The following is a 22,115-nucleotide window of genomic DNA, read 5'->3' as shown; positions in this document are numbered from 1 at the left end:
CCCGTTACAAAAAGTTTTTGTAAAAAAAAATGAAATTGTTACAATTCAAAGTGATATTTTGTAACAAATTTTTCTGATACAAAAAATCAGAAGTCGTTACAAAAGTGATAACAATATTTGACCTTTAAAATATTTTTCGTAACAATTTAAACTTGTGTCATAATATTTTATTACAAAATACTACTTACTTTTGTAACATTTTTTATTCTTAGTTACAAAAATAGAAAATTCATTTTAAAACATTTAATTAAATAATTGATATATCAATTAATTTTCTAAATGCGCTAACTTAACATTTATATAATATAAATCATATAAATAATTAGAATATCTTACATGTCAGTAAGATTCTTTTACAATAGAATAAGTTCTACAAATTCAACTAAACACAACTTTTTCCTAGCATAAAATTGTATCATATCAGATTTATAATTCTTGACTCTTCTAACATATTTCAGTTAATATAAAGTCTAGTATGTTGGCATCGATTTTGTACCCCTGCAAATATGAGCAATGAAAACCAAAATTAAAAAACCACATATAACACTATCTTCATGAGAATAAAATTAAATTAGAACTTACAAGTTAAAATTAACTAATTCTTTAAGAATCTATTCTCAAAATTTAAAACTAGCCAATCAAGAATGCAAATTATCAAAAATTGACAATTCAATATATAAACTCAACCTTATTAATCATATGAAGAATTCATTAAATTTACATAAGTATCAATTGTCAAACAATCACTACAAAGCACAATTTCCACCAAAGTCCTCATAACAAATATACTTGACTTTTGGAAATAGTTTGGAAATAGAGAAGTACAACAAGAATGGAAAAATAAAACCGAATTAACCAAAATTGATAATGAGTAAAAAATGCCAACTGATTACAATGAGTATTAAGCTTATATAGAAGGAGACTGTTGATAATAAAGCTAAAGGCTTCCTAACCAACTTATAACAAATTGAATAACACCTTGACAGCTAAGCCACACTATCTTGAACTTTCTTGACAGCTAAGCCACACTAATCCAGAGAGTATTAAGCATCTTTCATTTAGGCACTAATAAAGCATTATATATTAACAATCTGGTACCTTTAATGTTCTTCGCTTTTTGAGTTGACAATCTAGAACTGTAAGCATAAAGGATGTCACCAAAATCTGCAAACCATCAAACCAAAGAAAATTATATACAAGACAGCAGAATGATTATATGCTTAACCATTCATTGCCGATTGTTATAATTAGCTTGTAATATATTCAAAAGTTACATCATCCAAAGATTCAACTTTGCAACTTTATGAGCAGTTATGAAAAATTTTTACACGTCAATCATAAGCTTCATAGTTCATAGAAAGGAAAAATCAAAGGTTTTCTAATTTGACCAAGTAATGACATCAAAAGTGATTAAAAGCAAGTTTATAAGACTAACCAAACGAAATATCACAAAGCAAAAATCAAGTTATGGGACATCTTCAAGAGAACTACACCATTTTAGAAACAAGTAGATAAAGGGCATTATCAAAACCTATTGACTCAAATATCTCAAAAAAATTTTGGTGAATTATATATTTGCCAAAGAGGTTGGTGATTCCCTTCCCATGATCATTTTATTTTACAATTGACTCTCCAACCAAAACCTGCACAAAAATAACATTTTGGCACATTAACATTATATGACATAATTACTTGCAAACATATTGGTTACAAAGATTGAATTAAAAATACTTCTCATGTACATTTTAAATTTGCAATACTTATAGTTTTAACACTAGCTTCTTGCAAATACACAATATCATTTGGTGTGAAAAGACTAGATTCTACTACCATATGAAGAAGCCTTAAAACCATTAGCATTGTACTTTTAAAATCAGATAACAACTTTCATATAACTATAATTAACAAAGAGAAGGTTACTTACAATTATGTTTCTCTTGCAGTTTGTTGCTTGTTAAATTAAAATAATGTATACATATTTTTGCATGACTCTAAAAATAGAACAACAAAAAAATTATATTATATTATCTAAATTATATTCCATTCATTGAGTTAAGCACACAATTACAGAACCCTAATGAAGCTCCAATCTCTTAATCTTCACTTCTTTAACATAAAAGCAAATAAGCACACACACAAATAAACATTCAGTCATAAACCAAAGAAATACACAAACACCTCATAATCTATTCAATTATCCATCATCCAAAATATAATCTATGCAGTACCAATCCGAAATGCTCTCATATTTGAATATTATCATTAAACATTCTAAAAATGCTATCATGAAAAAGTAACTACAGGGCATTACGCATTCCAAAAATGCTATCATGTTTATTTCGACAACATGTCCTCTAAAATTCGAATTTAAACCACCTTGACGGGTTCCCTCCTTCTCAACGGTTTACCAGCCTTTAATCAGCAATTATCAAACAAAAAGGTTTTCAATAATCAACATATTTTATCACCATTTGGTTCCAATCATTGTAAAATTATTTATAAATCCTCAAAATTACTACTTTAAGTTAAGAAATCAATTTTAGGAACTCAATTTAGAAATCCAAGCTCAATCTATTTATCATTCATCAAGCCTCAATCCCATAAATTACTCATTATAATTATTAGCATATTTGTAGTTATCTACTATACATTTTGGGCATTCTTAAATTAAAAACTTTTAATTTTAAAACAAACCCCCACCTCGATTAACTGATCCCAGGAATTAAATGTGACAATCCCACTTAGTTTGAACTTACAGCAGCAGCAGCAATTCCAACACAATCCAGAACGGCGGCAGCGGCACCAACTCTGACTATGCATGCAGGAACAACAATTTCAACAATTCCAACAAAACTCAGCGATACTAAAACAGAAATGCTCATTAATGAAATCAAAATAAGAATACAAAGATAAACAAACTGTAGCAGAATTAAGAGTAGAGCATTACAGGTTTATGAATTACGGAATTGGAATCAGAAAAAGGGGTGACGTTGTTGGTGGTAGCTTTAAAGATGGAAAATCCAAAACAGAAAATGCAGCAGCAAGCCCTAATGGAACAGAGGTGAAGTTGGAGGAGTATTATGGTGCTGGCGGCTCCAGTAGTGGTTTCCAGCAATGGCGGCAATCCAGGCAGAATTGACGACGACGATAGGGCCTTCGGCGGTGGCGGCGGCGGCGGCGACGCTTGGTGGTAGCAGCAGTGATAGAGGCCCCATCGTCACCCTTCGCTCGCGGTTTCTCTCCCTCTGTTCGATCTTCACGCTCACAACCGCAACAACGCCGGTGCCGAGGTGGAAGCAACGGCTGGGTGGCGGTCAGGGCGGAAGCAATCCCCTCTGGCGACAGCGACGGCGCGACGAGCCTCTCCTCTTCCCTCTCTTCTTTTTCCTCTTCTTCTTCCTCGCGGTGGTCGGCCTCCTTCTGTCTTCTCTGATTTTTCCTTCTTTATGTGTATAGCGTGTTTGTGTGAGACGGAGTAGTTCAGAAAGTGGAGGGGTTACTGTAGTGTGTGGGTATGTTGGGTAAAAAAGGTTACGTAAAATTAAAAATACTCAATTATTTAAAATTTTTTATAAATTTTAATGAATTTTAAACTCAAATTATCATAAAATTTAATTTAATTATTTTTAGAACAATATAATATTTTTAGAAGAATATAAAACAATATTTATAATTTTTAAAAATTAATAAATACATACACTTTGTAAAAAAGTTTTAATTTTTGAAACAAAATAAAATTATTAAAAAAAATATACACAGTTTTTTTATTCTTAAAGTGTTTAACATTTTGAAAAAAAAATTGTTATAAAACATACTTATATTTTGTGACAAATAATTAACTTGTTACGAACAATATTAACTTTCATGACAAATTAAATTTTTGTTATAAAATAATTGGAATTTTTAAAATTAAAAAATTATTGTTACAAAATATTTTGAATTTTTGTAACTTATTTTTTTTGTTATAAAATATTACAATATTTTGTAACAAAACACCATCTCGTTACAAAAACTAACATAATTTGTAACAAAATAGAATAGGTTGTTACAAATTATTATCATATTTTGTAATAACTTGTTTCCTTTGTTACAAAACATTATTCTTTTGTAACAATCACTAATTATTATTACAAAATACTATTTTTTTGTAACAATTTTAAATTTGATACAATTTTTTTATTACAAATGTTCTATTTTCTTGTAGTGACAATGCAAAACCTAGCCATCCATTAACTATTTTTCCACAAATTCATGCACCTTATATCTTTTAAGTCAAGTCATATGCATTAGTTCACTTATTAACCTTGAGGCATTTTGTCCCTTTTTTATTTATTTTCTCTTTTTTTCTCTATTTTTTTATTATTCATATTTTTTTCTCTTTTTTCTCTTTTTATTTTTTTCAGTGAATTAATGCATATGATTAATGTGCTAGATGCATGAACAAGTGCTCAAACTGTTTTCACATTTTCACATAAGAAAATAAAATACCAAATTCCCTAAACATGTATTCTCCAATTCAATTTTTTCACACTTAATTCATGTGCACCTCATTAGTCTAAGCTAATCAAGGATTCAAATTAGGGACATTTATTGTTTTCCGCTTAGAGTTAGTGATGTGCTAAAGTAAAGAAAAAATGGAGTAAAATGGCTCAACATGGGGTTGCAAAGGGTAATGATTGGGTAAGGCCATATAGATATGTGAGCTATAGTGAAACAAGGCCTCAATCACATAAGTGTATGCATACATTAAACCATGGAAATATAGAATAAATCAAGATATAGATCACAATTTTAGAGAGAACAACACACACCAAAATAATATATTGGTTGATAAAATGCAACCAATCAAATAGGCTCAAAATCTCATAAGGTTGTGTGTTCGAGCTCTAAAACTATGTTCCAAATTAAATATCTTCAAACAAGTTTAACAGAAATTTTTAATTCGAATTAGTGAAATGCTCTACGATAGTTTCTTGGAAAAGAATTCATCACTTCAACCAAGTTCTACATACATGCAAGCAACTAACTACACATGCAATATATTATGCAACGCAACAACTAACTAACAAAGAAAATTAAACAGGTGTTGAAAAGAAAGTAACTAACCCACGGAAGTCGGTATCGACCTCCCCACACTTAAAGATTGCACCGTCCTCGGTGCAGGCAAAGATGTGCAAGTGGATAGGTTGCTACAACTGATGCGCTTTCTCCAAAGAGTGTGCAGCGGGACTTGTTTGCTCGCCCTATTTAGAAGTATTATGTTTCCTTTCTTGATGGCCATCTTGAAAGAAGAGAAAAAGGAAGAAGAGTAACCCACAAACAAAGATATGCAAACAAATAAAATATGGGTGGGCTAATGCCAAATAATAATGAGGTTCTCAACTACATAGTAGCTACAACATGCAGGTGAGAAAACAATAGAAGTAAAGGGCATATTAATAGTGCAAGAATTGCACTAATGAGGGAGAGAGAGTGGGTCATGAAAGATAATATAAGGTCATATCAATGCAAAAGAAAAATAAGTGTCATAAAAGATTAGCATTGACCTATAAATAACATCACCCAATAATGCACAACAAGTCACTAGGCACCAAAATAATGGAAAAAATATTCAATAGATGAGTAAAAACATTTAATACCAATGGAGAAATAGCAAATTTAGAAAAGAAAATAGAAACATGCACAAAAATAAAATACAATGAATGAAAGTATTCAAATGCAATGAGTAAAATAGAATGAAAGAGAATAAGGATGAGAAGTTAAAAAAATGAAGAAGAAGAAAGTAAGAAAGGAGGAAGAAAGATTAAGAAAGGAGAGAAGAAAGAAGAAAGAAGAAGAATGGAAAACAGGAAGCGACGCGTAAGCGTCGCCCACGCGTACGCGTGGATTGTGAAAAGTGCAAGTGACGCGCACGCGTCAGCCACGCGTACGCGTGGGTATGAATTGTGCGATTCGCGCCTTACACGCATGGGCTCGGCACAACTCTCTGTTCGAGCCATGCGGGAGGCACAGTTCCAGCATCACATAAGCACTATTTTTGGGGACGGGCGACGCGTAAGCATCGGCCACACGTACGCGTGGACTGCGTCGTGCGCCTAGCACCTCTCCAGCACGAACCTGGCACAAATTTCTATCTAGGTCGTGCTGTGGCATTGTCCCAGCACGAATTTAGTATAATTGGAGAATTGACATCGACGCGTACGCGTCGGTCGCGTGACAGACTTTTTTTTAATAAACTAACAAGCTACCAAAGTAAAGTCAGACTTCATTAAACAAGTAAAACCACAACTTAAACTGAATAAACCTAACTAAAATAAAAAATTTAACTTATTACCAATATAAATAAAAGATAAAATAGAAAGAATTTACCATGGTGGGGTGTCTCCCACCTATCACTTTTAGTTAAAGCCCTTAAGTTGGACATTTGGTGAGCTCCTTGTCATGGTGGCTTGTACTTGAACTCATCTTGAAACTTTCACCAACGCTTGGGCTTCCAATAAGCTCCAACATTTCCAAGTGAATTCACCAAGCCTTGAAGGAGTTCTTCACAAGCTTTGAGTTTCCAAAATTGATTCTCTTGTATGCCCTGATCCCAAATCTTGTTTCTATACCCGTCTTTAAGTGGGTCATCATTGTTCCAACCGGGTGTCAAGCAATACGAATTCTCAAGGAAGTACCAAACTCTTCTCTTAGATCCAACCAATTGATCACTAGTCCAACCCTTGCATCTATCTCTTGAAATCTCAACCATGATGAGCCTTGATTTACAACTCCAACCACTAAACATCCTTCTCTTACGCTTAATCCCATAAAGCCTCCTAAGTTGGGCATCAGTTTCGAGAATACCACACTCAAGTGAGACAATAAGACTAATAGAGATAAGTTTTACCTACTCAAATGAAGGAGTAGACAACAACCAAGGTAAAGAAGTCTCCAATGATCTTGAAAATAAACTAATAAACTAACAACAAAGAAAAGTCCTAGCAAGGATTGAGAATTAGAATTTCTATCCTCATTATCATCATCAATTGTGGTGGTAATTGCTTTTTACTTTCACTTAGTTAACCTCTAACAATGAAGGAAAGTCAAGTGAGAAAAGTCAACTTAAGTTCACAAGTTCTAATCAAAGAGTAGATTTAGTAAAGCTTAAGCCAACTAGCAACTTTCAATTACCAATCAACAAGAGACTTTGACAATTCAAGAGTCTCCAAATTACTCAATCTAAGTTAAGAATATAAAAAATCTATTTTAAAACCCAATCAAGCATTTTATCAAACACTTGGAAGGCATAAAATAAAAGGATAGAAAACTAACAAGGAAAATAAATCTAAACAACCAATTGCAAGCATCAATGACTAACAATTAAAGAGAGCAACAATAAATATAGAAAACACAAATTGCATTAGAATAAATCAAATGTAACAATAGCTCATAAACATGAAAATGGCAAAAAAAGGAAATAACAAGGGAGGAAGATGAACTAAAGTGCTTAAACATATAAAAGTAAGAGAAAACTAAAATAAAGTAAAATTGAACCTGAACCTAAAGAGAAATTGGAAGAAAAAACCCTAAAACCTAGAGAGAGGAGAGAGCCTCTCTCTAGAAAACTACATCTAAAACCTAAAAATTATGAATGAATGTGTGAATGAACGATTCCCCCACTCTGCAGCTTCTAATTTGTGTTTTCGGGTTTGGAACTGGGCCAAAAATAGCCCAAAAATCACCCCAACATTTTTTGATATCTGCAACAGATGACACCTTGTCACGCGTACGCGTTACCCACGAGTACGCGTCGCTTGACAAAATCCTGGTCACGCATACACATCGCCCACGCATACGCATCATACCACGCGTGCGTGTCACCTAATTGCGAGGCAACTATGAAAAATTACATATCATTTTGATGTTCCGGATGTTAGCTTTCCAACACAACTGGAACTGCCTCATTCGGATCTCTGTAGCTCAAGTTATGATCGACATAGTACGAAGAGGTCAGGATTGACAGCTTAGCAATTCCTTCAATTTCTTGTATTCCTTCTACTTTTGCATGCTTCCTTTCCATCCTCTAAGCCATTCCTGCCCTATAAACCCTGAAAACACTTAACAAACATATCCCAGCATCGAATGGTAATGAGAGAGGATAAAAATTTGCAAATTTAAGGACAAAGAAGTATGTTTTCAATCATAGCACAAAATTAGGAAGAAAAATATAAAACATGCGAATTATATGAATAAGTGTGAGAATAATGGATAAAATCCACTAAATTAAGTACAAGATAAACCGTAAAATAGCGGTTTATCACACTCCGAGTAACGTCGGATTGTGGGTAGACAACCGACGCATGAACTCATGGCCTGCACTAGGAACAAGCATGCATCATCTTGTTTGCACATATGAACTTCTTGTGAATTATTTATTACTATTTTCTAATTGTTTATACTATTTACTTGTTGTATGTGTATTTGTGCCCTATATTTCTATGTTTATTCTTCTTTTTGTTCGACGACAACTTAGAGACAAAGACCTTAGATTCTCTTTTTACCTTGCTGAGAACTCTAGGTTCTCACCCTTCTTCTCTTTCTTTTTTTCCCTCCTCAGATGGGATCGACAGAGAAGTCCGTTGAGTTTCGGATTTCGGTACATCGCCCATGTTTCGATCCCGGCATGTCGTATGTGTTCACTCTAGCTGAAGACCATTTCGGAGATTGACCTAGTTGACTTTTTACTCCTTTTGATTATTAGTAGTATTACTTTCCCCTCGCTTTTGTAGTATTTTTAGAGGGGTAGGACCTCTTAGTAGTTTGGTTCCAGTTTAGGAAATTCATGTGAGGGTTGGGATTGACTTCCTCTTTTGTATCTCTATATATATAACTTGGTGTAGTACTCGACTTTTGATAGATGATATGAATCTCTAAGTTTAACTCGTGTATAATTGTTATATGATATTTTTTGTTACCATGTATTTATCTGTGATATGGCTTTAAGTAATAACTTTGCGAGTAATTAAACGATTTTTTCTTAATAAATAAGTTCATTACGCTGAACCGATAAGTTCATTACGCTGAACCGATTGACATTGGTCATGATGTGTCAAAAGTTTGGGTGTTACACACTATATGAACTGTAGCACCCTGTTTCATTTTATTTTGGATCACTCATTGGCTTAGACCACCAACCAAATTCATTTGGGTTTCTTGCATCACCTCATCTGTATATCTGTCATCCTCAATGCATTTAATTGAGATAGAACTATCAACACTATTTCTAAATTTTAAATTTTGCATATCTAGAAGATTATCCCTTTCATTCTCCATAACTTTACCCTGAGACAACTATTAATATATCATCAACTACACCCACCTTATAAATAATATTGTCCTTTTTTCTCCTCTTTACATGTTTTTTTTTCTTCCACTTATTGGTATGGCTATTTTGTATTTCTGCTTTGTTATTCACATGTTTTCATAATCAAAATCATTCTTCCCTCTTCTAAACCTACTTCTCCCACTGTTGTCATCATCAATAAGAGAATCATCACATTTTTTTTGACAAAAATTTGATATTTTTACTTCATTTATTTTTAATTGAAGTCTATCTTATATTATTGGTATCCATAAAATTTCCACCATAATACTTATCAAATTAAAATTTGAAACTTTAATTTTGAAATAATTTTTTGTTCCATTTTATAACACATTTTTTTAGAATATATGATAGATAAATTTAATGAATTATTATTATTATTATTATTATTATTATTATTATTATTATTATTATTATTATTATTATTATTATTGCCAACCGGAGTCGTGGCATACATAGTTATCAAAACTAAACCGGTGATCGAACCGGTCAAGTTAATGGATTACTGGGTTACAAGTTCAACTGGTGGGTTACTGGTCGAACCGGTTAACCCGGTCACTAGTCAAGCTACTAGGTCACTGGATCGTTGCTCCTGTACAGTTGTTTTCATGTAAAGTTGATATTTAAGAATCGTTAGATGATTTGACAAGTTTGACTAAATTATCATTTAACGATTTTCAATTATCAACTTCATATGAAGACAAATGTATGTGAGTCTTTACCTATTATTATATACTATAAATATTTATTGAAAAAATAATATTAATAGATATCGTATAATCATGAAAAATAAATAAATTGTGATTAATAAATTTTTTATTTATCTTTTTAATTTGTATTAAATATAAAATTATAGTTAAATAAAATATAAATGATTTAAAAATGAGTGACTTTAAAATTAAAATAAATTGAATATAAATAAACTAAAATATCCTATATGTATTATAATTTGTACTTATATTGATAAGAAGCATTGCAATTTGGTGGTCCTACTAGCATCCTTACTACTTTAAGGTAAGGGGTTTGAACCCTAGCCATCACATTTTGGATTTTTCCAAAATCAAAGCATGATATTTGGCAGGCAGCGCAGAGGCCGATTCGTTCCGGTTCTCTACCTTAAGCAGTTAGAAGTTTGGACCGAACCGGTGTTAGATTTGGTTCACCGATTTTTCGGTTGAACTCGCCGGTTCAGTCCAATTTTGATAACTATGATGGCATATGAATGGGAATTAATTTTCAACAGATATTTTTTTACTGATCATTTATGGGAAGAATTTAAGATTTTAAACGAAAAAAGAAACAAAACAAAAAAGGAAGGATCTCATCGCGGGAGAAATAAAATCTCTCAATTTTTTTAACATTTTAGAAAATAAAGTGTGATTTTTTACCATTAATTTTATAAATGAAATAAAAAATAAATATAAAAAAAAAAAAATGAAATTAAAGAATTGATACCATCCAACTTTTTTTGTCCGCGGCAAAATTTTAATTGTGTTAAAGGCTTAAAACTGCTTTCTACGTGATAACTATAGTTATTAAAATCCTATTGACAATCCATCCAGTTAAATGGTTGGTTTCTTAGATTATTGATTCAGTTAGAATTATTGATTGAATTGTTTGATACAATAATAATTAAATAAATGTAAAAGGTAATAATAAATTAAAATTTGAATGATAAAATAAATAAATTATATAAACTAGTGTATTTAATCTATTTTTTGTAAATTAAATATAGATGGCAATAATAATAATATATAGTATAGATAATAGTAAAAAAGATAAAATATAAAGAATAATGTATTCAGAGACCAATGTATAATATTATTATAGCATATTACATACTTACATAAAAAGAGCTACATTGGCTTGGTGGCTCCAACGATGGCCGTAAGAACTTGGACCACAGTTCACACGTCTGACGTCTCAACCGTTTCATGACTTTCCTCGGTTTCGATTTGTAACGATCTAATTTTCAGTATGGTATGTTTATATAATGAGAAAAATGCTGACCAGCTTTTTACAATTATTTTGAAGGATAATAAATTTTTTGACAAAAAAAATATTAAATTTGATTCCTAAGTTTTATTTTTATGAGACTAATTAGTTCTTGTGCAAAAAACAAAAGTTAATGTTATTTTTTTGACACAGGGTCCAAAAAAAAGATAAGAAGTCAGATTGGGTATTTTTTTTGTCAAGGGTCTTGTAGTTCTTTCGAAGTAATTATCAGCGGTCGGGTGAGATATTTACTCTATTAAAATATTGAGTGTTATTAATTTAATATTACATTGATACTGTTATTAATAATATCAAATCTGTAATACGAAACTCGATTTTTATGAAAATTCTTCTTTAAAGAAATTAAAATCTCAAATAAAAAGAAACACAAGATTACACAAACTAAAAAGATAAACGGATACATGCACAAATAGGATAATATACTATAATATATACACAGCACCTAAAAGATGAAAACTTAGTTACTCCCTCACAGTTATGTACATATATACAACTCAAAATACTTCCAGAGTCTGACCCATATAGAAAACCCCTAATCTGACGTCCAAACTAGTCTAGTCTTCTAACCTGATCTCTTGAAAAACAAAAGTAACACTAAACTGGAGCGCTGCCCGAAGAAGATGCTGATGTCCCTACCTAATTGCTGTCAGAAGTCAAGTCCATGATCTCTGTATCCATCTCGGGATCTCATCGTCCTTAGAAGTCAGATCTACAATCTCTATCTCCTCAATATCCTCGTCGTTAGAAATAACAATCTCCTCTAGTGTACTCTAGAGACTATCATCATTGTGGTCGCATGTGAAAGTTGTACTATTAGGAGAAATCTATTCAACAGTTGAGGGCAGACTAGACGCAATGGCTGAAGTCCCGATGGGCTCTATGGTAAAAGGTCAAAGAAACATGTAGAAAGCGACTCTATCGACATATCCAATCCTAATGGAAGAGCCTCAGGGATGTAGTCGTCGACGATAGGGTCAGGTTCAAGCACTACCTGCAAGATCCAGAACATTTGGAAAATCTTATTATGAGTTAATTTCAATTTATTTATTCTGAAGGTAGTAGTAGGCTTAGAGAAGGGGGTTGAATCTATGCCTTTCTTTTATGTTACTGAAATGACCCTTTAAAACAAACTTTCAATTCTGATTCTGTTTGAACTTAGCAGCGGAAAGTTTATGAGACAATTTATTTTTGTCTCATGAATATCAGAAAACAGAATATAGCAGAGAAGAGAGAAGCCGACACCACCATATATCCTGGTTCAGTTGCCTTGTGCAATGCAACCTACATCCAGTCTCCTCCACAACAATGGAGGAATTTCACTATAGTTAAAAGTATTACATACACCAATTCCACAGGATTGACACAATCCTTTCTCACTCAAGTTCTAACGTAACTTGACATTGGCTATGCTAATACCTAACTCTTCACTCTTAGTGCTCACCCAACTAAGAAAGGGGTACCTCACTCGTACTAGATACAAGACACAAACTCACCTAAAGAAATCTGAAAATAACTCTAGACTTTTCTCTCAAGTGTATCACTCAGCCTCTTTCCACTCATGGCTTTTACTTGAGCTCTCTCAATTTTCCTTTTCACTCAAGAAATTACAGAAAGATAAACATTGAAAAGTAAAATACAATCTGTAAAACATGAAGGAGATTGACTTCATCAACAACCTCTTTGCTATGTGATGAAACCAGATTTGCAAGCCTCTGATTTAGCTCTTCAATATTGGCCGAATGCTTCTTTGAAAGAAAGCATTATCCAAGTAGAGAAAGTTCTTCAGGGAACTCTTCACAGAACACCACTTACCAAACTATGGTTTTCTCTCCTTAGTTTCTGAATGAACAAAAAATTCTTTTATCTCCTTGCATGTTGCTGAGTTGCTCTTCCTAGGTCAACTTCTTGAGCTCTATGCTTCACCAACCCAGCCGTTCACTTTTTCCCATTTTTACTCAAATTAGGGACTTTGCTTCTGACCTTCTCTTGTTGACCGAAAGCCATAAAATAGCAACCAGAAAAGTTTTCCAATGGTAAATCGGATCTGAGCCATTGAGAAACTACTTGGTCCCCAAGAATCACTTATGACCATAGATAGATAGCAGTGAAGATCAGAAATTAACTTTCCTTTGTATCCCATTTCGGACTGAGCAGAGGGTTGGGAAGAGGAGAAGAACATATGATGCATGCATAAGGAAATGTGTTACCTTTTAGCTTCTGATCTTTTCTTGATGTGGTTTGAAATGGTTGATTAGATCTTACCGTTTCTTACCTATCCTTCTCTTTCTTCCTTCTTCTGTGAATAGCTCAGGAACTAAGCACTTTCTCTTACTTCTATGATTTGACTGAGACAGAGAAAAAAGAATGTTGCTTTGGAAGCAAGATGGAGGGATTTGTTGAGATCAAATTGGGTCGGGATCTGGTCTTGCTTTGCTTGGCCCGCCTGATCTCTTACTTTTGATTTTCTTTGGGCTTCTATTTATGTTATAGTCCACCAGCCTTGTTTCTAGTTTTTCAACCACTTGGGCTGCTTGCTTTTATATTGGGCTGTTGCAACAATTCATTTTTGCCTGCAACACTTAATTTCAAATAATCAGCAAAATATAATTATAAATAATCAATATTTAATTATTTATTTTGCATAATAAAATAATGTTTGTCATCACTAATTAATTTAGTTAATTTCTTAACTCAACAATCCCCCCTTGATGACAAACATTCTTAAAACAAATATCAAAAGGAAATGAATTTAAGTAAGGTTAAGAAACTTCCCTTTGAATGATTGTAATTGTTTTCATGTTGCTCCCCCTTTCCTTTTCAAGAGTAGCTCCCCTAGATTTATACTCTTTCCTTTTTATTCCTGTTTATATTAAACTTACAAAAAAAGAGCTGTACATAATGTAACTTGACTAAGGGATACTATATAACCAGCAACACAGATTCAGCCCAGTATTTATCATATCATGTCAGCAGCAAAAACAAAGTATTAAGGATAATCAAGGGCAAACTAATAACATATGAAAGCAAGTTCCAATTTTTATGTCAATACATTTCCTGTAGCAGCACAGTTGCAAAACAAAAAAAATATGCTCAACATTATCATCACCAGCAATAAAAAATTCACAATTAAATAACAAAAAAATTCAGTAGCAGCAAAAGTCAATTCAGCAGCTATTACTCCCCCTTTTGTTATCAAGGGTGGAACATAAGCAGGATCAATAAAAGCAGCATCTTATATCCTGCAAGAATGTATTAGAGCACAGTCCAAAATATGAAGTAAACTAAAATTAAGTGTAGTAGTAGTAAGAGTATTACAGTCTTCCAAGACAACAAAAACTAGTTCAAAAGTAGCGAAATAAACAGAATTCATGAGACAAAAAGAGTAGACAGCAGCAGCTTCATGAAACAATCCTAGGCATCTGAACCATTTTCCTCTGAACCAACTTCCTCTTCAACATCAGTGGCAGAATCTTCATCTTGGTTAAGATTATTAATGAACTTCATAAACACAACCACTCTATCTCTTGATTTTCGGAGGAAATTCTCATGTTTGCTGGCTAGCTTTCTTTGCTCCTTGCTCATGGCAATCATGTGATTAGATTGGGAGATAAACTCTTGAACAACATCCTTGACAACATTCAGCAGAGCAGATTTTTATCCAGTGGAGATGGAAGTACCCTCAGTGGAAGGAGGAGGGGATTCCTCAGGAATAAAGTCATCATCATCATCATCTAAGACCACTCTCTCTGAACGAGTAGGTTCCTTTTGCTGTTTCACTGAACCACCCCTTTTTAGATATGAATGTTTGTTTTCATAGAATCCTCATTGGTCAAGTCAACACCAAAATGTTCAAATATGCAGGTTAGAAACATGCCATAAGGGAGTGCTTTGTCTTTTTCTCTCCTAACAGAGTCATACATATATCTAACCATCAAATATGCAAATGAAATTTCTGTTTTGGTGAGAAGGGCATATAAAACAAGACTGTCAGTGTAGGAAACCCTTTGATATGAACCACTTTGAGGAAGTATGATGTGGTTGAAAATTTGGTGCAACTAAGCACATTCATATCCTAGGGCTTTGTGAGTGGGTGTAATGCCATCAATCAAGGAGACATATTCACAAATATTAGCCAAGGCATCACTGTAAGAAACACTAACGCCTTCATCCCACTTAACTAAAGCATAAGCACAAGGTCTAACATCAGTATACTTCAATGCATCACTGATTGTTTCATTATTCAAGACAATGTCTCGGCCTTTAACATAAGAGTGAACAGTCCCTTCATGATATGTCAGATTTGCATAAAAATCTTGAACCAACAGAGGATAAACAGGCTTTTTGATTTTAAAGAGATGATTCCAATCCAAAAATTCTAGATTTCAACAAAAGGAAAACCTTTCTTTTTCAAAGTTGGTAAGTCAATAAGAAAAGAGGGACACAGGGTACGATACTTAATAACTCCATTATAAAAGTCATTATTCATGGTAGACCTAAATCTATAAGGATTGTAGTTGGAGTGAGATGTCATGAAGTGGGATTTATGAGCAAAAGGATTAATGTCTGGTTCTCTAACAGATTTGAGAGCAAAATGACGTTTACCTCTTTGAGAATGCACAGGAACTGACCTAGATTTAGGCTGATTTGGCTCAGGAACTGGTTCCTCAGCCACCAGACGTTTGCCTTTGGATGAGCTTGGTTTTGAAGGACCAGGTTTTGAGGGAGGAGCCTTTGGAGGTGGCGTCAGCTTGGAAGAGGCAGGATATCTGAGTGTGATCTTGGTACGTAGGGCCGTCAAAATGGGCTAAACCCATCGGGCCAGCCCGTTTACCCGTTTAAATGGGCGGGCTTTGCCCCTAAAATTAAGCCCGTTTAAATTTCGGGCTAAACGGGCTGAGCCCGATTAACCCGAAAAAAATGACAGGTTAAACGGGCTAGCCCGTGGGCTAAACGGGTGGCCCGTTTAATTTTTTTTCATTTTTTTTTAAAAAAAGTAACACTTTTAGCTAATATTTTTTCTGATCCGACCCGAAAATCCGACCCATCAACTAAAAAAAAAAAAATTTTAAATGGGTTTTGACCTAAAAGTGGTATTTTTTGTCAAAATATTTTTCAAAAAATAAAATAAAATGATAAACGGGCTGGCCCGTTTAACCCATCGGGCTGACTATAAATGGTCCGGGCTAAAAAATTTTGGCCCGCGAATAAAGCGGGCTTAAATGGGCCAGCCCGTTTAACCCATGGGCTTAATGGGCTGGGCTTAAATGGGCCGGGCTAGCCCGTTTGACAGCCCTATTGGTACGTGCCATGTGGTCTGTGCGAGGAGGAGAGGTAGGAGGAGAAGGTGGGGGAGTGAAAGTTTGGTCCTGAGAGCGTGTTGAGGGTTTTGAATTTGTGGGAAGCTTATGAATCTTTTCACGCTGTGGCCTTTTTGCAATGACTTTCTTCCTCATTTGATTTGTTTCTAGTTTTTGAGGAAAGAGAAGCAGTAAAGATAGTGGAGGAAACCGAGGGGTTGAGGAGAAGTTAATGGAGGGAAGAGATGGAGTATTGGTAACCGTACCAAAAAAACTTTCACAAACCATGCAACTGCATCACCTTTTGATATGACTTGAAAAGACTTGACATCACAAAAGAGAAAGGTTTGATTTTATTTTAAAATTAAAAAAGGAAATCAATTTAAAAATTAAAAAAAACTTTTAAACTTCAAGTCAAACTAAAATTAAACCAAAATAAGAACCCCTTTTGGACAAAAATCTGAAACACACAAACAAAAAAAAAATACATAAAAAAATGTAACATTCATGTTAGGCCCAAAGGTGGTTTGAATTAAGGAAACATGTAGGACCACCCAAGTTCAGAATGATGAGAATGGCCCAATTAACTCTGCATGTGCGACAAGCCCAAAACACACTGATTTAAGGGGATGTTCTTCACTTGCCCAGAATTGTTTTATACCTGTTTATGAGACAAAAATTCTAACAAACATATCAGCAACTTTTAAACAAAGAATCATAGCTTAAAATCCCTAGACTAGTCCTAAGCATACAGAATATGTCCTCAGCAAGTGGTTTTGTAAAAATATCTACTAATTGCTCCTCTGATTCAACAAATTGAATGCTAATATCCCCCTTTTAGACATGTTCTCTTATTGAGTGAAATTTCACTTCAATGTGTTTAGTCTTAGAGTGCAAAACTGGATTTTTAGAAATATTAATGGCACTTATGTTATCACACAGCAAGGGAATATTTTCAGCATTTAATTTGTAATCAGCAAGTTGTGTTTTTAACCACATAAGCTGAGAATAGCAAGAAGAAACAGCTATATACTCAACCTCTGCAGTGGATAAAGCCATTGTTGGCTGCTTCTTACTTGACCAAACATTCAAGGACCTTCCAAGGAAGCAACATAAGCCTGAAGTACTTCTTCTATCAACTCTATCACTGGCAAAATCTGCATCATAATAACCAACTACAGAAAAATCATCAATCTTAGGATACCAAAGACCAAAATTGGATGTGCTATGAACATATCTAATGATTCTCTTAACTACAGAAAGATGTGACTCTTTTAGTTTGGATTGGAACCTAGAACACAATCCAACACTTTGCACAATATTGGGTCTAGAGGAAGTTAAGTACATAAGAGAGCCAATCATCCCTCTATACCTAGTCTCATCTACATCTTTCTCAATTTCTCCCTTATCTAATTTTGAACTAGGATGCATGGAAGTTCCCATGGGTTTGGCATTTTCCATACCAAATTTCTTAACTAGTTCCTTGGCATACTTCTCTTGATGAATGAAAATACCATTTTCAGTTTGTTTAATTTGCAGCCCAAGGAGAAAATTCAGTTCACCCATCATACTCATGTCAAATTCACTTGTCATGAGTTTTCCAAATTCAGAACAAAGGAATTCATTGGCTGATCCAAAAATAATGTCATCAACATATATTTGGACTAAAATGAAAGAATCATTAGAATTCTTGATAAATAGAGTTGTGTCTGTGGTGCCTCTTTGAAAACCATTTTTCAAAAGAAAAGAGCTAAGTCTCTCATACCAAGCTCTAGGAGCTTGTCTTAAACCATAGAGAGCTTTCGATAGTTTGAAAACATGGTTGGAATGCTCTTTATTTTCAAAATTAGGTGGCTGCTCCACACACTTCTCTATCTATCACATCATTCAAAAAAGCACATTTCACATCCATTTGATATAATTTAAAACCATAAAACGTAGCATAAGCTAAGAGAAGTCTTATGGCTTCTGGTGCACGAAATTTACACTCACACTATGTAATTTCGCACAACTAACCACCAAGTGCACTGGGTCATCCAAGTAATACCTTACGTGAGTAAGCGTCGATCCCACGGAGATTACTGGCTTGAAGCGAGCTATGGTTATCTTATTATTCTTAGTCAGGATATCAATAGGGTTCTTTCGTTTCAATTGTAAAAAGTGAAAGAGCATGAAACGAATATTTGTTACGTAGTAATGGAGAGTGGGTTGGAGTTTTGGAAATGCTTTGTCCCTTGAATTTCTGCTTTTCCACTGCCTTCTTCTTCGCACATGTAGGTCTCCTTCCATGGCAAGCTGTATGTTGGTGGATCACCGTTGTCAATGGCTACCAGCCGTCCTCTCAGTGAAAAGGGTCCATGTACATGGCTAATCATCTGTTGGTTCTCACTAATATTGGAATAGGATCCACGGATCCTTTTGCATCTGTCACCACGCCCAGCATTCATGAGTTTGAAGCTTGTCACAGACATCCCCTTCCAAATCCTACTCGGAATACCACATACAAGGTTTAGACTTTTCGGATCTCAGGAATGCTGCCAATTGGTTCTAGCTTATACCACGAAGACTCTGGACTCACGGATTGAAAGCTCTGTTGTCAGGAGAGGTAGTCAAATTCGTGAGCCAGAAATCTAAGAGATAAACGTCCAATCTAAGGTAGAACGGAAGTGGTTGTCAGGCACGTGTTCATAGGTTGAGAATGGTGATGATTGTCACGGATCATCACATTCATCATGTTGAAGTGCGAACGAATATCTTAGAATAAAGACTAGCGAGAATGAATAGAAAACAGAAATACATGCATTAATTAATCGAGACACTGCAGAGCTCCTCACCCCCAACCATGGGGTTTAGAGACTCATGTCGTCAAAGGTATAAGTTCATATGTAAAATGTCATGAGGTATAAAATAAATCTCTAAAATTAGTTTATATACTCAACTAGTAACCTAGGTTTACAGAAAATGATCATTGAAGCTTTCATGTGCACAAGCCATTATTGGAGTTGAATGCCAGTTTGTAACCTGTTTCTGGCGTTTAACTCTGCTTTGCAACTTGTTTCTGGCATTTGACGCTAGAATAGGGCAGAAATCTGGCGTTAAACGCCAATTTGTGTCATCTAAACTTAAAGTATGGACTATTATATATTTCTGGAAAGCCCTGGATGTCTACTTTTCAACACAATTGAGAGCGTGCCATTTGGATTTCTGTAGCTCCAAAAATTCCACTTCGGGTGTAGGGACTAGTAGCTTTTGGCTTCTGAACAGTTTTGGCATCTCACTTCATCCCTTGAAGTTTAGAATGATTGGCATCAATAGGAACTCAGAATTCAGATAGTGTTATTAATTCTCCTAGTTTAGTATGTTGATTCTTGAACACAGCTACTTTATGAGTCTTGGCTGTGGCCCTAAGCACTTTGTCTTCCAGTATTACCACTTGATACATAAATGCCATAGACACATAAATGGGTGAACCTTTTCAGATTGTGACTCAGGTTTGCTAAAGTCCCCAATTATAGGTGTCCAGAGTTCATAAGCACACTTTTTTGGATAACGACTTTAACCACTCAGTCTCAAGCTTTTCTCTTGGACCTGCATGCCACAAGCACATGGTTAGGGACAGCCGGGTTCAGCCGCTCAGGCCAGGATTTTATTCTGTTAGGCCCTCCTATCCATTGATGCTCAAAGCCTTGGATCCTTTTTACCCTTACCTTTTGTTTTTAAGGGCTATTGGCTTTTTCTTTTTCTTTTTCTCTTTTCTTCCTTTTTTTTTGACTGCTTTTTCTTGCTTCAAGAATCAATTTTATGATTTTTCAGATTATCAATAACATTTCTCTTTTTCATCATTCTTTCAAGAGCCAACAGTTTTAACATTCATAAACAACAAGATAAAAAATATGAACTGTTTAAGCATTCATTCAAAAGGCAAAAAGTATTGCCACCACATATTAAGAACTCGAAAAAATTGCCTCCTTATTCTAAAAATATCTGCTATTTTATTCATGTTTAATGATGATGAGAAAAATAAATTATAGCTTACTTGGAGATGATAAAAATAAAAATAAAAATACTAATTACTACCACTCATATGACTCCTAAGATAGATTTCTAATCGCATAAGTTATCACAGAATTAAGATTAGGACTCAACAACCTTTATTTTGGGAGATGGATGCTCCTTCAATCTATGGGTTGTCTGGACCTTCAAGAGAAAGCTTCTGGCACTTCAGCTCCTGTAATTCACGCCCTTGCTTCTCCTATTTCTTAAGCAGTTTGCAGATCATAAAATTTTGATTCTTCTATTCTTCCCTGAGTTGATCCATAGTTTCTTGCAGCTTGGTAACAGATGCTTCTAGGCGGATCCAGTAGTCCATCTGAGGGATTTCTGGGAGGAACTCCTGCGCCCTCCTTTTGATAGAGTTTTCTTGTATTTGTTGTCCTTCTATTGACTTCTTGGTGATTGGATGTTCGACTGGGATGAACTCATCTACTCCCATCTTCACCCCAGCCTCTTTACATAGCAGAGAAATCAAATTTGGGTAAGCCAATTTAGCGTCCTTGGAGTTCTTATTTGCAATTGTGTAGAGCTCACAAGAAATCAGTTGATGAACTTCTACTTCATTTTCTTGCATAATGCAATGGATCATCACTGCCCTCTTGAGAGTGACTTCGGAGCAGTTGCTGGTAGGCAGTATGGAATACCCAATGAAATCCAGCTAGCCCCTAGCAATTGGTTTGAGATCCCCTCTCTTGAGTTGATTTGGAACACCTTTTGTGCTGGTTGTCCACTTGGTTCCAGGGATGCATGTGTCCTCTAGAATTTGGTCCAAGCGTTTATCATCACACACACAATTCTCCTATTAAAGGATTTTGGATCATCTTGTAGTTACGACAGCTTGAAGACCTCTCTTATCTTGTCAAGGTGGAAGTGAATCATCTTCCCCCTGACCATGGTTCGAAAGGTATAGAAAGAGGTTCCAGTCATTCTCTGCCTCTCTGTTTGCCATAGATTTGAGTAGAATTCCTAAACCATGTTTCTACCCACTTTTGTCTTAGGATTAGCTAGAATTTCCCAGCCTCTGTTTCGAATTTTACTTCCGAGATCACTGACCTTAGACCCATTATTTTATAGTAATGGTCCGAATGTTCCTTGGTTAAGAACCTCTCTTGATTCCAAAGTGGTCTTTGATGAGCGGATAATTTATACGCTTTTTGGCATTGTTTTTTGGTAGTTTTTAGTAGGTTCTAGCTACTTTTTAGTATGTTTTTATTAGTTTTCATGAAAAATTCATATTTCTGGACTTTACTATGAGTTTGTGTATTTTTCTATGATTTCAGGTATTTTCTGGCTAAAATTGAGGGATCTGAGCAAAAATCTGATTCAGGCTAAAAAAGGACTGTTGATGTTGTTAGATTCTGACCTCCCTGTACTCGAAATGGAAT

General features: G+C 34.5%; 1 long non-coding RNA gene across 1 annotated transcript; it reads right to left on the bottom strand.

The window, feature by feature from the left end:
* Positions 1-516: 516 nt before the first annotated feature.
* On the bottom strand, positions 517-3,324 carry LOC127748365 (uncharacterized). The gene is made up of 3 exons (XR_008010395.1): positions 2,948-3,324; positions 2,701-2,812; positions 517-1,164 (listed from the first exon to the last, which is right to left on the bottom strand). It is a non-coding gene; the product is annotated as an uncharacterized LOC127748365 (long non-coding RNA).
* Positions 3,325-22,115: the final 18,791 nt, after the last annotated feature.

The sequence above is a fragment of the Arachis duranensis genome, chromosome 6, assembly GCF_000817695.3.
Source record: "Arachis duranensis cultivar V14167 chromosome 6, aradu.V14167.gnm2.J7QH, whole genome shotgun sequence".
NCBI lineage: Eukaryota > Viridiplantae > Streptophyta > Magnoliopsida > Fabales > Fabaceae > Arachis > Arachis duranensis.
This window is presented reverse-complemented; position numbering and strand designations above follow the sequence as displayed.